We start from the raw sequence: 18995 nt of genomic DNA, 5'->3' as shown, positions 1-18995 counted from the left end.
GTTGATCAGCCCCCATGGCAGGATGTTTATATACAGAGGAATGTTTTGATCTGTGGCTATAGCTTGAGCCTGTTCTTGCTTGGGTTAATTTGGATGCTGTTTTCTTTGATTCTGGCAGATTTCCTTCACTGTTTCTTGGGTTTACTCCATAGGTTTCATGTCCTTGATTTATCAATGGCCAGAGAATCATTTTTCCCCCCATTTTTACAGATTTTATGGTAAGTGCTATGTTGTCAGCAGTTCCTGTTTAATATGTAGAGAGCTTTAAATTTATGAGCAGCATTATTACCCTTGTTCTGTTGAATTATTAACAGATTCCCCTGAATTTGGTGTGTTTATATAGTATTTGTAACTTTTGATTAAATACAGTGCTGTCCTTGGGACATGTACAGTACTTACATTTGAGTGTTACCAAGCAACCTCACATGGTTTTTGTATCTGTGATAGTCACAAGGGACTGTCAGGTGCTGGCTCAAAAGCAAACTTGCTGCTGCTCTACTCAGGGAAAAAAAAAAAAAAATAAAAAAAAAAGAAATAAGAAAAAAGATAAATTATTCCAGATTCGCCATGCTGGCTGAAATCCATGGTTGGGCTGGTCTGATCCGGTCTCCCTCATCCAGCACCAGCTGAGAGCTGCAGAGGAAAACTGAAACAAATAAACTAACAAAATCTGAGAGATATGTAGGCAATTTACAGTGTGATTTACAAGATCAGAGCACTCCTTGCTGACTTACAAGGATGGCCTGGGGCAGACAAGTGTCATTACCTTTATTAAAGCTCCAGGGCAGCAGATTGAAAGGAGTCCAAGTGAGGTGTGTGGCAGCTGGAGGGGGGTTGACACAGCACTGGGGAGGGGACATGGCATTCCCCTCATTGGCAGAGGAGTGAGGAAGGGCTGGGAAAAGCCCACTTGGGCAGCACTTCTACTACTGGAAGATGTAAGGGAAGCTGGGGGATGCTGATCCTCCCGTGGCTTGGCACATACCTGGACTTGCTGCTCTCAGAGAGGTGATTCTCCCATCTGGGGTTAATTATCACTTCGATGATGAAGAGTGTACCATGAGAATGGCTGCTACTGCCAGTCTTAGAAAAGGACCAGGTGAAAGCTCTCCAGAATACTCATCTTGGTCATCCTGGACATGCAGGAGGAGGAAGGATGAGATTCAGGAAAGCGCTTTAGTACACTCTCCTCAAGCAAGGTTGTAAAGAGTGATCAGAAAAACCTGGCCTATGTTCCTGGGACATGCCCCTCTGCTGAGTGCCCTGTTGACAAGGTAATTTCTCATGGGCCCCTGGCTGTGGAGGATGGCCCACCAAGGTGATTACTGCCCAGCAGTCTGATCTCTCTTGAGAAGAGTTCTCAATTCACTTTCCCATAAGCTTAGGAGGACCTAGAACTCACATCCCTTTCCTCTCGTTGTCCTGATTCTCCAGGTCTTGCTCCATCTCTTACAACATCTCCCCCCATATATGCTGCACCAGCAAAAGCACGATTATTTCAGGGGCACTTATAAGATCCTTCTTGTAAGATCTTTGGGGTGGGAGATGCCCAAAGTAGGGTACACTGGTCTTAGTCCAGAAAGGGGTTTGATTGTGGGTTTAAACAATTGAGTAATTTGGCCAAAGGAACCAGTTCTGTGCTTACTCCACATTGCTGGAGTAAGCACAAGCACTCATTTCTGACTCCCTCCAGAATGTTCAGTGCCTAGCAAGATCAGCTCTACACACTCGTCACAAGTATCTCAGCCACCCGAAGTCACAGCCTGCCTCCAGACATCTAAGAAGAGAGTTTGGACCATCAGGGACTTGTCATGTTCCCCTGAGCTGCTCTGAAATGATACAGAACAAAACAGGATGCAGAGATCTTCTTTAGTTAGTATTTCTGGAGCATTTATAAGAATCAGCAGGTTCTCATAAAACTCTCATGAAGATGAAGACATGGTCCCAGAAAGTTCTTCATCACAATTCCCATTCCAAAGATAGACTCCGTCCTTTATATCAGCAGTGGAGCAACTCCTTTTAAATATGAATTTATGGTGTGGTTTTTTTCACAGAATATTTGAAGCTCTTCTAAGCTGTCTTTATGCTAGTGCTGATAGTGTGATTTTACAAATGGCCTCTGTTGCTGTGAAAATAAGCCAGGCTCTGCATTAATGCTGGTGCTGCACATTCTAATGCAGCAAACCACCTCCAGCTCTCTCAACTTCCAAAATAGGAGCTGTCAAACAGTTTTCTGTTCTGTCAAGATTTTAGGAGTCTTCTGGACAAGAAGAGTGTCTCCTAAACACATTCCAACATTTTCTAAGTATGTACTGTTTTTTAAGAGCCTTTACCAGGTCTCCTAACAGTATATGGAGGTTTATAGCAACTAAGCACCTAATTTTGACAGAATGCCTTCATTCCATTTTCTTTCCTTTTCTCCTGGACATCCTGGACACAGCCATAAAGATAGCATTTGCAATGCAGTGTTTTCTAATATCAGTTTCATAATCCTCATATCAACATATGAAAAGAAAAAAAAAATATAACACATAAATAAATTTAGCATATTCAAAAGCATGTGTTTATCTGCTGTAAATCCATCTGACCCTACACTGCCCAGCAAATATTTATGTGCAGCAATTCACACTCAGAAACAGAAACACAGTAAAACAACTTAGATCAAGCCACTAGTGCCTGCATTTTTCTCTAGAGGAAAATCATTTAATATGTCCAGTTAGAGGTTTCCAGCAGACCTGAATGACAAAATCCATGCTGAGTTGGGAAGATTGGGAAGTGTCTCTGTGAACAACTTTCATGTATTAGTGCTGCACATACAGCAGTGAAAGTGCAAATAACATCTGGTTCTCAACACCGTTACATCAAGGGGCATCACCCAGACATTAGTCCAAGTGTTAATCCCTCTTCCAGTAGAAATCAGAGAACACCTGGAATGGGAAAAATCCTTTGGGAGCAACAAATCAGAAAAGCAGCTTTAACTTCAAAATGTGTTTTAAGGCAAGATTTTCAAATGTACCAAAGGGCAGAAGCAAGTACCAATCATAAAATTTAAAACACTCAGTAGGTAAATTTGTGGGAGGTGAGTGCCAGGTCAGCTTTGGAATTTGTACAGATGGAGACAAATGATGCCTTGAAGAGTCGCCATTGAGGTGGATAGTATGGAAGGAGGGAGAGAGAGTCAAACAGGTTGCTAAGGCAGGAGCTGCTGGCTCACAGCCAGCAGCAGAGTTCCAAGTGGTGAAAGCAATTTCTCTGTGTTACATTTGGACAATATGGTTTCCACTCACAAGCCTGATCTCCACAGGTACTCCCACAAGCTGCCTGGAAGCAATCTGCCCCAGGGGAGTTCCTGGGATAGAGGAGTACCAGGAGGGAGTAGAGCACAGACTTCAGAGGACACAGAAGAGATGAAGCCAAGACAGGGAAGGAGGGGACAAAGTGGGATAAAGCCAAACATCCTCTTCAGCTGGATGTCCTTTTCTTGCCAAGACAAAGTCCTGGTAGAGAAAAGTTTTGTTCAACACAAAAGACAGAAGAATATTTTGCTCTGTTGGCCGTGTGCCATCCGTAATCCAAGATGATGTTTTATGATGCTGGCAAGGGCTCTACATTGCCATTTTCATTGAGGGCTTCAGGTGTCAGACTTGTACCTGAGGAATAGTTAGATTTACCCCAGATTTCCCCCCATTTTTGCTTGTGTTCATTTATATGTGATTGGCATGCATCCTTTCATTAAAAATATAAACTTCTACCCTCATAGCCCTCAGTTCTTGGGTGAGATTAGAAACACAGGTATTCTTAACAAGCCATATTTCTGTTTCAGAATTCTGACTTCTAGGGAAAAAGACCACAACAACAGCAATAGGAGAAGCTATTTCAAGAGCACTGACACCTGGCCACTTTCTGTGGTCCTTTCCCATCCTACTTCCCTATCATCTGCTATCAATTCTTAATCTAGATGAGGGATGTCAAAGGGTAAATACCTGTCTTTCCCCTTTAGTACTTGTTTTGAACCCACTGTCTATAAATCTGCTTCATTGCTATTTGGATCTCCTCTGGTTAAGCAGCTCTGCAACTTCTGGGACAAGTAATAAAAAAAAATTACTGCTCACTTAGAATCATAAAATCATTTAAGCTGTATAAGACATTCAAGATCATTGCATCTGGCCACTAACCCAGCACAGCCACTAAACCATGTCCCCAGTTGCCACACCTACATGTCTTTTAAATACCTCCAGGGATGGTGACTCTACCCCTTCCCTGGGCAGCCTTTTCCAGTGCTTGACAACCCTTTCCATGAAGAAATTTTTCCAACCTCGTAAAGAAATATTTTCTGTTTGAAAAATCTCAATATTTAGAATTTGGAAAGTTACCATTAGGACTTATGGTTTGTTTCCAATCCTTCAACCAGCTTTCAGTACAAAAAGGACCTAATTCCAGCCCCACAGCAACAAAACTTCTTTCACAACCTTCAGTGTGGAACATTATCATAAGCTTTTTGCAAATCTACACTTTCTATATCCAAATAAGAATGCAGCCTTTATCAGCATGCTCGCTTTACCATGCTCCCAGAGCACCATTGGGTGTTCCCCTCTTCACAGAGGCTCTATTGAGTTTCCCCAAAAAACAATGCTAACCCATGTGGTCAAACAATCCTATTCCGGGTCAGAGTTTGACACCTTACCAGGGATGGAAGTCAGAGGCACTGATAGTGTCTTTTTGGAGCCCTTTTGTGGATAGAAGTTCCATGGAAAATCCACAGGGTCTCTAGCAAGCAGCTGCTTGTAATGACAACTCATACACCTTGGCTCACAGCCCCCTAATTGTGCATAGGAGCTCTTCAGCACTCCCAAATCAATGTTATCCTAATCTCACTACTTGGTAGGATGTGGTTTTCTTCTTTAGACTGCTATACCCTGTCTCTTCATCTCAACCTGATCTAGCTCTGCTCACCTATTTGCAAAGAATCTGTTCATGGTCTCCTGTGTTAAGACTGATGTAAAAAATTCACTGATCTTTTCTACTCTGGCTCCATCATCTGTAAATGTCCTTTTGACATGTTGGTCATCAAGCGCTCCTACTAGTTTCCTGACTGTATTCTTGCTTTTCAGCTTTTTGTTATCCCCCTTTTCCAGGCAGTTATTTCTTCTGTAGCTCTCTTATTTTTCTGTTTACATTTGAACTTCCATGTTTTATGGGTACTCTGTTCCCTCTTTTGGGTAATCTCTTCTAGTCTTTTCCCTTTCTGATTCTGTTGGGCCACACACAGTTTTCATTTCATGACTTTCTTACGTTTTTGCTAGTAGGTTTAGGAATACAGACCACATGCAGGATGGGCTGGCCATTTGTTTTTTAATAATCATGTTACTTTCTCGAGGCCCCACACCTTTTATATTGTTGTGCTAAATCCTCATTAAACAGTGTGTTGTACCTCCACATCCTCAGTCCCACTCTTTGACTCACTGGGGCTTGTGCAGAAGAACACACTCACCTGGGAGTGTTGCTGCACAGAAAATTGAGACAGGCACATTTGCTTGAATACCTCAACCTGAAACCTGTGAAATTCTGACCTTTTTGGATGGTTTTCTTTCCTAAAATGAGCTTTTGTGTCTGTTTCAGGTACACATACGGTAAAAACAACTACAAGTCTTACAAACCAGACCACTGAAAAATTAGAAAGACTACAAGATGAATTCTTTCATTATTCCTTGGCCCTCCTCAGCACTTTGTTCTAGGAAGGTGACATCATCGGTTGAAAGAAAAATTGATTTTCCATATGTGTGAATGATTGTGAGGACTTTTTCATTCTCTTATTAATATTCTCTAGCTGTGTGACTTTTCCAATTGCAAATATACACAGGTACTAAAAGAGGTGTGACAGCGTATTCTTATAGTTTCAACATTCTAAGGAATTTTTTTTAACTGCATTTTAGAAACACAGTTATGGTGCTTGATTCATTGCTGCATCTGTACAACTAGAAGAGAATTTAGTTGAATTTAGCTAGAGAAGGTTGGTATGATAAGGAAACTGAACTCAAAAAACACATATGGTTTACAGGCAAAATTCAATGAAGAGTTTGATTAGTATATGATTTATTTTATGCTTTTAAAGGCAAATGAATTCAAAGCATTTAGAGAGTGTTTTGTGTCCCAGAGGTCCTGTTAGGGCTTAATATGGTCTTCTACTTGCTGGAATAGTCCTAAAGAAATAAGTGATATGTCACAACTGTAAGTGAAGGAATGCTGCGTGATATAAACAAATTATCGGTAAAACTGAACCAGCGTTACTTGCCTAATAAATTAAATTTTGGCACATATTTCACAAACATTAATTTTAATGTCTACATCCTCTGTTTTTATTTCCTAGTGATACAGTTTTATGATTGTGACCTCAACAAGGATCTCTATTGATTGTTAACCACAATTGTTTGGCTCAAGTCTCTAACCTGTCAAAACTAAGCCTGTGCCTGGATGTGGAAAGAATAAAGGAATAAGCCAGACCACTAGTGAAAAGTTGTACAAAGAAACAGCCATGACTTTTTACCTGGACAGAATTTTAAGAGAATGTTATTTCAATTCAAACCCTGGAAGTGAGGTCTAGCGGACCTAACTTCAGATTAGATATTAAAAGATTTTTTTTTAAAAACCAACAAAAAACAAAAACAAAAACAAACCCAAAAAACAAACAAAACAGGAAAAAAAAAGCAGGTTTAAGTTTAAATTAGACATTGGAAAAGCATTTTCACTGTAAGGGTGATTAGGCATTGGAGTAAGTAGCTTGGGGAGATGGCGGGGTGGAGGAAAGGTGGTCTCTGGAAGTGTCCAAGGGATGTCTGGCCATGGCCTAGGCATGATCATGGTATGTTGGACTAAATGATCTTGAAGGTCTCTTCCATAACTTGAGCCATGTTGTTCAGCTGTCAGCCTTAGAGAGCTAGAGAGCTCCTCGTGAGTCAGTCAGGAGCAACAGGCAAAAAAGGGAGGGTGGTTCACCCTGCAGAGTCCCCATTTCTGTCCCATGACTATGAAAGGGAACTCACATAATGAACTTTACATCCAGCCAGCTTCTCAGACTTTTAGCTTCACTTGAAATGGATTCCACCCAGAAGTTACCTGCAGTGCACCTATACATGCTGGCACAGTTTGCATTAGGAGGAAAGAATCTTATGCCACAGAGATGACAAAACTACCCAGACCCTACAAACCACATGGTGCAGTGCAGGACTGGGGTTTTGTATCCCACAGTAGTGTCTCAGCAGGTGGAGAGATGGATTATACGTAGGTGGGCTGCTGGAAAAGTACAGAGCTAGCCCTGGTCACATCTGGCCATAACCACAGGAATGGGTATGAACAGCACATGGAGTGTGCAACAGAGCTGAGGGAGAAGTTAGCAATCTCCAAATAAAACCCATAAGCAAAGGCCAGACATGGTGTCAGATGCCTCAGTTTTCCTTTCCCATTTCAGTTTTTTTTCCTCAGATGTTGTAAAGTTTCTCAGAACTGCCAGCTAGAGTATGCCAGAAGATCCTGATTTTGTTAAAAGAGAATGTCCTTATTTGTGCCAAGAAAACCGCATTTTCAGCAGCACTGAACTTGGCTTTGGGACCAAATGATGGAAATACCTTCTTCTTCTTACCACATCTGTCCAAGTTCTTGCAAATTATTTCAGGACTCCAAAGGTTTCAATGTTCAAGAATGAGTGATATAGAAATTCTAACTAACATACACATTTTAAACAATTATTTTCAGTCCTCTTTGAAATTGCAGCAGAATTATATTCTTTCCAAAGGCAGCTCTGGATCACAATTTTTTTTTTTTTTTTGTTATAACATACAGCATAAAGAAATTACACATTTAAGAAGCTAATCAGGCTCAGTTGCACAAAATTTACAGACTTTTAAAAGAATTGCTATGAAAGTATTATTTAGTGCTTGAATGAAAGAAATCTGTTGGTCTGCCTATCTTTTTGAAGAAAAGGCAATCGTAAAACTTTTGCTCACCAGTGGGGTTCACATGAGCAGCCAGCTCATGTATGTCAGCTGTAATCTACAACCAGTGTATTTTTTTTAATCAGGCTCCGTTCCTATTCTCCAGGATGTTCTAGAGGCATCTGCTGAGACTGGGCTTCAGCACCATCCTAACCTACAAGGCTCTAAGCAGTATCTGCCTGATGCACAATCAGTGTGCACATGCACAGAATGCTTCTACATCACAAACACCTCAAAATGTTGTGGTGCCTGAGAGCTCATATCAGAATCCAGGGCATCAATAAATCCTATGCAGTAAAACCAGTGGATTAGACTTGCTGCACTTTTGGACCAATTTTGGGGTCCCAATTAGATAGAAGGATATTGCAAAACTTGTACCAAGATGATGAAGGAGCCAGAACTTATGAGATACAAAGTTGAGGACTTCGGGCTTGCTTCATCTGATAAAGGGGAGGCCAAGACGGGTCTATTAGTCCCCTTTGAAAAGGCAGATACAAAGATCAAATTATTCTTGGTAGTGGCTAAAAAGAGATGTCTTGTCTAAAAGAGATAAGAGCCCAGATTTTAGCTTAGCAAGGTCAGGCTGAACATGAGGAAAATTCACCCACCTTGAGGGCAGTGCAGAACCAGATAAAAAGAGACAGGGAATCCCCATCTTTGGAGTTGCACCAGACTTTGCTAGACAAAGCCACAGGCAAGTTGATCTAGTGTTGTTGATGGCACCACTTTGAGTGGGAGGATTGGAGTGGGAAATTCCCAGGGTCTGTTCCCACCAGTATGTCTATGAACTTGTGAAATAAACTGCACAGCCTGTGTGATATTGATAGATCTTCTTTCAGCCTGGGGGCCCAGGGTCAAGGCTGCATGATATCAGGGCTCTGCTCCCACCTGGGGCTGTCCTCACCCCTGTTTTAAGCCTCTTTGGTTTGCAAGGCCCACCACTCAAATCACTCCTGGGACTAGCACTAAATCCTTGCCTCCTGTGAGTATCTTTGGCAGCACAAGAAACGTCTGCATGAATTGACATATGGGTAAACTCATGGCAAGGATCTGCTGCAATCTCCTAGCAGCTCCTGGCTTGTCCGCCACGGAGATCTGACTGTCACCATTGCTCGTCCTATGACTGTCTCACAAAGAGTTCATTTGGGATGAGGTGTCAGGTTAGGATTTTAGCTTTTCTTTGGAAAGGGCTAGAAATCTGGAGCTTCAACCATGCACAGAAACCACCTGCTATCCATACTTTATAATTTGGTTATACTCACTAAAGCATTTTCAGCTCAGACAAGTTTCTTCAGGGAACCTCAATACTGAAGCAAATTAGGAAAAAGAAAATGTATCTCTCTCAATATTTTCTAGCCAGGCCTGCTAGTTAGTGAGAATGCTGGCATCTGGAAGCTTGCAGGATTTATGAATGCATATTATGTCCATGAGCTGCAATGAGAACAGTGACCATAAATCCCTTCACACGATTAATATACCACAGTGTGCTATCTGCATTTTACCACACTCAGCAGAGCACTGAAGGAAGATGAACATTAGAGGTATTGCTTTCCACTCATCAATGGCAAATTACCATAAGAACTACCCTTACAGCAACAACAACCAAAATAGATGATTAAGTATTTGCCTGGAGACATATATACAGTCTGATTATTTGGCTTAATTACCTCAGAAAAGTGATCAGTCCTAAGTATTGTCTCAGCTACAGCTGCTATGAGATGTCCCTTTCTTACTATAAAGATTTTTACAAGTCTGAATTATTTTCTCTAATATGTTTTAATAATTTTGAACAAAATATGCAAAAGAGAAATTAAAGTCTCTTTTACCTTTTAAAGTTAATTGTATTTGTTTTGCACAGAGGGCTGGAGTCCAGACTACATTCCAATTTAATATTTAACTTCTGTCTACTTAAAATTTACTCTAAAGACAGACTTGAAGAATGTATCCATCTTCCTTCCCTAATATGTTTTTCCCCCATGCTGCAATCATCTTGGAGACAGCTGCATTTCCCTCAGGCTGCAAAGCTGGTCCAAGAACACCTCACACAGAACTTGTCAGAAACACAGGGGGTATGAAACAGGCTCTTGTTTTGACGGGCAGCACAGATAGCAACAGATGTAGTTAAAAATACCCTGAGATTTTCTGTTTCAAGGTCTTCTTTCAGTTGCTGATGATTTTGTCCAACTGTACAACTTTTCTTCACCCTTGAATCTTTCTATCCTTGGTTAATTTTCACTGGAAACTTCCAGCCAAAACGTGATGTTCAAAAAGTGGCTAAGGAACTGCTCTCCCCTCCCATATTAAAATATTTCACATTGCAGCTTTAGCAGTCTCCCATGCTGCAGCATGCCCCTGATGTTTGGAAAGGTGGTTACCCTGTGCTGTGACTAAAAAAACCTCCCATGGCTGATGGAGTCAGGGGCCTCTGAAAAACACCATCCACCCAGGCAAAATTTAACAGCTAAATTCCCCAAAGCTCCAGATTTGCTGTTACTGTGAATGATATTGCCAGAGCAGGATCTCTGGTCACCCCAGCACCCACCACAGACCAGTCTGTCATGGCAGCCACTCAAAAACAGAGAATCAAACACACCCTTTCCACCACAGCTGGAGTACAGCTCAGGCACCCAGCTCCCCACACTGGTGTCAAAGCTGGGGTGACACCTAGGGCTCCTCTCCTTCCAGGGCCAGGCTCCTCCTGCAGCAAGGTCAACAGCAGATTTTTGCCTCCAGCCTCCAAGGCACATGGCTTCACTCACTGGTAAACTGCACCACACACTGTGCCACTCCAGTGCCATTAGAGAAAAGAAGTACAAATACATTTGATTTGAATGATGTGCTTTGTCCAACCTGAAGTATGTTTCTTTGGTTTATTTTGTGCAATTTTTAATGAATGTAGAGGCACAGACCTTTAGGGCAGTGAGGAGACGGAGGGGGCTGGATGTAGCATTAGCTTCAAATCAAACCTCATCCCTAGTGCTGTGTCCTGAGCTGAGTCTACTGCCTATCACTTTCCCTGGGGAACTTGAGAAACTCTGCATGGGTGTTTTCTCCTCCTACTTCTTGCTAGTCTTCCACTTTGTGTACAAAATAGTCAATTTGTTGGATTAGCCAAATGAGTACTCTGAACATGAGACTGTCTCTCACACACTGGATACTTAATAGTCTAGTACAATATTGACTAAACCCTCAGGCTAGCCTAGCTTTCTTTTCTTTCAGTAGCTGAGGCACTGAAATACTTTTGGAAATGTTGGAATAGTTGGTTGAAACTTTAGCTCCAAAAGGGGCAGCAAAGGATCTTGCGGTGTGTAAAAGGCTAAAGTGTAGCTAAAAGCCAATGAGCAGAATCTCCTGGGTGGTTTGTACACGGAGGCTGGATGTCCTTACAAGACCTGCATTAGCTGAACCTACTCCTGGAGAGAATTTTGCAACCCTTGTCTGGGCAACCCCTACAGAGCAGGCTAAGGCAGTCTAGAGGCTTTAAATCCCATCTTCCTCTCAGTAAAAGGCTGGATGGACTCATATCCCACAAAACTGAAATAACACCAGAATGAATGAGATACAAAGGCTATGTGCAGAGTCAAAACAAACAGAATATTGGATACCTGTCCCACGAGGCAGGCCCTCAAGGCTCCCAAAGAGTCCAGATGCTGCAGGGAAGCCTTTTGACCTCTGGTCTTTACTGGCTGATGGTACAACACCCTCTGTAGTCACAGGACATTGTTGCTCACAGTAAGGAGGGAAGACAAAGCTTGTGTTCAGAGCTGGGACACTGCTGTCCTCAGCTCAGCACACTGGTCTGGATGGAGTTGGACTACCACATGAGCTGACATGCCAGAGGTGTAGACACAGGGAACAAGTGCCATTTCCATGAGAGGGGCTGGAAACACCAGCAAAACAGCAGGGTAGAGAGTATGAAGCATCTAACTCTAGATGCAAAGGTAAATCTCAGAGAGGCAGTGACTTAAGTTATGGGAGAGTTATGCTGACACTGACAGCTGGTTTGGCCAAGGCACTTCAGCATCACAAGGTTCCCTGTTGGGTGCAGTCACTCACCAGAGCCTGTCAAATTCTGCTGCTACCAGAGAGCTCCATCTTATAATGAAATGGCCATGCCTTTGTTTCTGCCTTGCCTTCAATAACCAAACCATCTCAATCATCATTAGCTGAAGCAGCTCTGCACAGTATTTTGCTGTTCCCTGGAGATGTACCTTGAATTCCACTTAAGTCCAACTCTAGATTCCTGATTGCTTTATTATTGAGTTCATCTTAAATCTTCAGGCAGCCTTCAGACACCAAGGCAGCCAGGCAGTAACAGTTAAATAAGCTTTTAAATATATAAATAAAAATTACTCCAAATACTGCATATGCTTGTTATTTTGCTGAGACTAAACTAAATTTTCAGCTCCAGGATAATGGATTTGTTTAAACTAAAGAATTCTGGTCTTTCCGGTTTGTGATTGTTTTCTTCTAAGATACAGGCCAAGTGAGTATTAAATGAGCCCAGTGAGGAAAGAAGAGGGAAAAGTGAAAATATAATTTATTTACACAGAGAATGCTCCACACAAAATTCATAAAAACAAAGCATATTATGAAAAGTGAATTAAAACCCAATTGCTTCCAGGTTCAAAGAGTCTGATGAGCTAATTAAGCAATGCTTTCTCAAATCCAACCCCTGAAGTCTCCAGGGAAGCTGAATAGCTGAGGGACACACTTTCAGACCACCTGTTCATTAATTCATTCCCTTTCACAACATGGCTCTGCAGCCTGAAGCAGAGCAGTGAGAGCCACCTTCCCTCTTTGAGCTCCTCCCAGGAAAGGTAAGCTGCCTTGCAATGGTCTGGTGTGTCTTGCAGTGAGCTGGTGCCGTCCCTGTCCACAGGATGAGGCCAGGGCTGCTCAGCTTTGTGTCACAGGCTTTCTCTATCCAGCAGGGAATGGCACTTCCCCTTTACCTCCTGGCTTAGGGGCTTGTGGCGGAGGGAGGCTGTTTCACATTCCTGATGGCTGGGATGTGCGCAGATGCCAAGAGTGAACTCAGGTAGCTGGAGCCCACCACCAGCATTACAATGGCAATGCAAGCAGCTGGCTGCAGCAGATTAAATTCTCTCAGTGTCCTATGTACAATATCTGCTGAATGATATTTGATGTCTCCTTACTAAAAACATTGCTAAAAAATCCTGCTGACTTCCAGCAATGACTACCACAGGGACAAGGTCCTCTAGCAGCACAAACTGGGACGATTCCCAGACAAACTGCATTCCAGGACTTCAGAAATGACAAGTTTTGGATGCTACATGTCATTAGCTGAGACTGTCCCTACTGTACCCAATGCTGTGAATTTCTTTATAATGTGTGTTTATCCAGCCTCATGTTTTCGCAGATCCACATGTCAGACCTTGAGCTGCTTAGATTTTTTTGTTTCACACTTTTACTCTGTCAATTCCAAGCACACACCAGGAAAAGTCCAGGGCTTATAAAAACAGCATGTTCAGCTTAGTCCTCTTCCACTCCTTTTTCCAAGTATTTTATTACAAAATCTTTCCTTTTTGGTGGATCAAATGATTTAGATCGTAACTTCATAATTTCTTCGAAATATAGGTCTGATTTCATCCATAAACCATTTGCATGATAGGATGCACTCTGTATTTCATGATGTTGGTCGAATTCCTACCTGATTTTCCAAAACTGTTACAGGAAAGAAAATGTCTAAATTCACTGAAGTAGAATCTGTTGGGGGTGACTTTGGATGGAGGGTGCATATTTGGATGGATTTGGTCCATTTTTGAGTGACCTTTGGCAATAATTCAGGAAACAATTACCAGTAAATAAAAGTAGATTATGCACTTCACAGAGTGGTAATTCTGAGATCTTCTATGTACAAAACAGTTTTGATCATTCAACAGCAATATGCAGGACTGTCTTTAGCCTGAAAACATTGGAAAGCCACATTTTCCTTGTTCACATAGTGTATCCACAGTCAGAGGGGAGTTGGTGAACTATGGCCTTCTGAAACAAAACAAACCACACTGGCTGTCACAATCTGAAATGTTTATAAAGGTCAAGGGACTCTGACTTTTTGTCTCTGTGCCTTTGTTAGGCCACTGTCAGGACCAGTACAATCATTGTTTCAAAGCTCTGTAATTCATATTTGTACTTTCAAAAAAAGAAAGAAAGATTCCTTAAATGGTAGGGGTAATGTAACCTCACACAACACACAGCAACATACTGATATTTACACAAATTAGGGGCCAAGTATGATTCCACACAGAGAATGATTTTATATTCCAATGGGTACACTTTTCATTCTGTCATATATCGAAAGTTGCTGCTCTCTAAGGTCCAAAGCACTCTAACGCACTCTCTCCAGTCATGTGCAAAATGGAATATCAGAAATTACTGTGCAATTCACTGTTTCAAGAAAAAGTAGTCTCCAGTTACCCAAAATCTTCAGATTGCAAATAAATCCAGCCTTGTTCTAATACAATTAAATTTATTTCCTTTTATAAAGGCTTCTAGGAAAGGATCTTGTATGCCAGTGGTTGGATATACTCAATTCAATACGTGTAAATATGAAAAGAATTTTTATGCAAAGCTTTTGTTGGCTTGTCGCACTGGTGGATTAAAAATTGGCAGTAGCACCAGTTTCCTCTTTGAGAGCTATTTTCTCAATTTAGATGTGATTTTACAGTCCTGTAAGATGCTAGAAAATTAAAGGAATCATTGCATCCTTTTCTATCCTAACATGGAACTCCTAGTGGAAAAGAATCTCTTGCCTATACTTAGGTATTAGGAAAAAACAGGAAGATAATTTAGGCTGAGTTCAGATATGAGAAGAAATCTTCAAAAGCGACAAATTCTCTCCTAAACACCTCTGGTTTTATTCATTCTCAGTGTTGTCACAGAAACCCCACCAATCTGCTTTTTTCATGAGCTTTCTTGTAATTTCTGTTCTTGGACTGAAAATAGAGGGGGGGAAAAATCTGTTATAATTCTCTACTAAAACTCCTTATACAGAACTTCAGCTGTCTTGGTAATATGCCACAGGAGAAAACATTTGAGCTTTCTTGTATCTGTTCCAACAACACCCGGGAAACGAAAATAAATGAGAGCATGTAAGGAAGATGGAGGCACCGTTTTTTCCATAGTGCCCAGTGAGAGGACAGGAGGCAATAGGCCCAAACTGAAATATAGGACACTGCACTTTAAAAAGCATTTTTTACCATGAAGATGTGTAAAAGAAGATGGCATAGGTGGCCCAAGGAGTTTATTTAGTCTCTAGATTGGACATGGTCCTGGGGAGCTTGCTTTCAGCAACAGACTGGACTAGGCAATCCCCTAAGGTGCCTTCCAGGCTCAGCCACCCTGTGATTCACCTCAATGTTGATTTCTTCACAGAGAGTCCAAATCCATTACTCTGGGCAATATTCTCAGGCACAGCTCAACGTGTTTCTGGACAAAGAGAAGAACAAAGCTCTGGACAAAACCACAAAGTAAGTCTACTGATGGTGTACATGTACCATAATTTAAATCTATATAAAACATAGGACACAGTCCAACAAAGGCCAGCACAGTGATCTCTGCACCTTAGACTGAAAAGAAATTAGGAATAAAGAAATTTATAAGGCTCTTGGAGGCATTTAATTTTCTGTTTTGCAGAGCAGCACACTCTCCATGCTCAAGTCCAACTTCCTAGTAGGTACTAGGAGAACATCTATCTCCCACCAAAGCTCCTTTACAAATCAGCTGCAAGGCAGAGGCACCCTATTCCCATCAGATCTCCAGGGCAGTTCCCTCCCCTAGGAAGTCCTCAGAAAAGTCTGTGTGTCTGCTCTGATTGTCCTGACAGCAGAGAATGACCAGGTCTGATAGAGGTGCCCACACTGGAGGCGTCTGCACAGATGAACTTCACCAGTTCTGACAATAATCTGAGACCTCGCTCCTCAAGTAAGTTCCTGCCTAGGCAGCTCCCAGCACAGCTTTCAGCATTTGCATGCAGGTTTGTCCCACAGAACAGCTTTGACCTCCAGAAAAAAGCAAGGAACCATGCAAGAGATGTTCATCTAGACATTCCCCTTCTTAGGGAAGGTGTCACTGTGTCTAGCAGGTAGTCAAACATATTCTGGTAATAAGGGGGAAGACATCAAATAAAACTTCCACTTACATACTGACCTAACTTTTGATCCACAAAAAGTCTACTTCAGTGTCACAACATGCTGAATCTCCTTCAATTAAAACAATTACTGAAGCATATGGGCTCTCCAAGCTTGTAAATGTTAGGTCCTAAAAAGTTAAATCCAACAAGATTCATATGCCAACAAGGCTATACTAAGACTGCAAAGACAACAAAATCATCAAAATCTGGAGAAGGCTGAGTGAAATGCAAAACTTTCCCAGCTGTCATGATCTTTAAAATATCTCCATTCTGTAACACTTCGTTGGCTTTTCATTTTCGGGGGAGAGTAAGGATGAAATCACATTTCATACTGAGCCTAGCAAGTGACAGTCCCTCCTATATTCCTGTCAACAAGGAATAAATTGGATTAGTCTCAGACAGCGTATGGTTTTCTGAAGATGTAAACATATGCCAATAAGAAGTAACATAACTCTCCAATTTAAACAAAGTAATGCACAAAGGAAGCCAGCAAGAGCCATACCAAACTTGTGTTAGTCATAATAGGCAGCTGCAGAACACAGGATGCCAGAAGATTTACCCAACCCCTAGTGACCATTAAAACTGTTGTAAATAAGAAGGGCAAACTTGTTTTGCTGAACTTATAAATGACATATAATATCGTATCCTGGAACATGGAAGGAAGATACTGGGAAAGAAAATACGAATTCTCATCATCACTTTGAATCTGATCTGTAGCAACTGCGACTTGTGTTACTGTCTGGTCATGATGCAGTGCCCGGGCAGTAACACAGGAGTAACTGCCTTTGCTTTATTTTTCAGCTGTTATGGGCATTCAGAAGAGAATCAGCCATCCTGCTTAGTGGTAGATGTTATCGTGAACTGGGAAAAGCGGGTGACACTTGTGGCTCTCAACTCTCACAGAGGTCAAAATTGGATTACAGTGGACAAGGAGGGGAGGAAGAAGATAATCTATTCCTGCTGCTCACAGTGAACTGAGGAGCCTATTTTTCAGGTCCCAAATCCAGCAAAAAACACACATTTTTTTCTGCCATCCATAATCAGGAGAAAGTTAAAAATAGATGCTACTAAATCAACAGTTTATCCACATTCACACCAGGGTAAACAGAGGGTACTGACGTAACATACAACTACTGGTATGTTATATTACAAAGATTTAATTCATTTTAATCTTGCTTCCTACTGCTTGGTCCCTTGCAAATGGACAGGTTTATCACCCCTTTATGAGTGAGCTTTATGGAAAATTTACTCTGAAGAGTCTGAAGAATCTGCTGGAGCAGTCCTAGAGGATACAACAGCTGGGTGATGTGATCTGCTTCTAGCTATGGACCATATGCTGAGCAGAGTCTATGCACACAAACACAGTTCCCTCCTCCCATTAGCAGCTGGGAAGAAAATGAATTATATAGAAATGAATCAAACCTTCATTAATCTGCATGAAATCCGCAATATTTATGTGCCTAGATGACATTCAAGGGAAACTATTTTGCACAAAGTCAAAAAAAATCTGTCAGAGAACAGATGCATAAAAATGTAGTATTTGATCCTATTCTCACTTGTTGCAATCAACATTTTGATGCCAGAGTGTTCTGTAATGATAATGCAGGGAGGTCTAAAACATTTGAGTTTGGTTGCCTTTACCAATTAAACAGTTTTCATGACTATTAGAGACAATGCTGTGCCCATGTGAACCAGCACAACAGCTGTTACAATCTCTGGAATGGCCTGTACTGCACCTTCTACATCGGAGCCTCTGAAGCAGAGAAAATGCTACCCAGGACATCAACAGCATCCTTAGACCTTCAGAACAAACAGATCCATGGAATAAGCTGCTAAATCAAAGAGCCACTAAACTGAAATATGAATTTAGAGCAAGAGCAGTATTACCAGGAAGGAGGCTGTGTCTACAGCACTACAATAAATACCCAAGGCTTTTCTAACCTCTCTTCTCCATCTGTCCTAGTGTTCCTCTGAACATTGCATGTTTTGAAAAAAGAGTCTTATAGTAAAATGGTTATGGAGTAATGGTCCCCACAGATCTCTGTCAGATGTTGCAACGCACTTTTCTTTAGCAAACCTGGTCTTTTTCAGGAAGCCTCTTTCCCTGGCAGCCCAATCATATTTTAAGACATTGTATTCCATCCTGCTTGGGGTGGTAAACAATAGTCCACATCAATAAGACTACTTGATAAATATTAACATATATTGTATTCTTATATATTACATAACATAAAATAATTATATAATATATAATATTATTATATATTATAAAAAATACTATCCATATATGTATATTATAAAGATGGTATAACAAAGTCAAAGAAGAGAAGGATGTATCACAAGTGGTCTTCCCCAGACTCAATATTGGAGCCAGTTCTATTGAAATGCTTCTCAGGATTTCAAGAGCATCTTTAGACCTTGCAGTCAAAAAGCTCCATGAAACTGAGGCTGGTGAATAGAAGACTTTCTGGTTTTGTTCACCAATGATTTGGACGAGGGGATCGAGAGCCCCCTCAGTCAGTTTGCAGGTGACACCAGGTTGGGTGGAAGTGTTGATTTGCTGGAGGGCAGGAAGGCTCTCCAGAGGGATCTGGAAAGGCTGGATCAAGGGCAGAGGCCAGTTGTATGAGGTTCAACAAGGCCAAGTGCTGGGTTCTGCTCTTGGGTACAGCAGCTCCAGACAGCACCACAGACCAGGGGCAGTGACTGGAAAGCTGTCTGGTGGAAAAGAACCTGGGGGTGCTGGTGACAGCAGCTGAACATGATCCAGCAGTGCCCAGGTGGCCAAGAAGGCCGATGGCATCCTGGCCTGGATCAGCAGTGGTGTGGCCAGCAGGAGCAGGGCAGTGACC

The sequence above is a fragment of the Parus major genome, chromosome 1 (assembly GCF_001522545.3).
Source record: "Parus major isolate Abel chromosome 1, Parus_major1.1, whole genome shotgun sequence".
Classification (NCBI taxonomy): Eukaryota; Metazoa; Chordata; class Aves; order Passeriformes; family Paridae; genus Parus; species Parus major.
The sequence above is the reverse complement of the archived record's forward strand: the minus strand, read 5'-3'. Positions refer to the sequence as shown.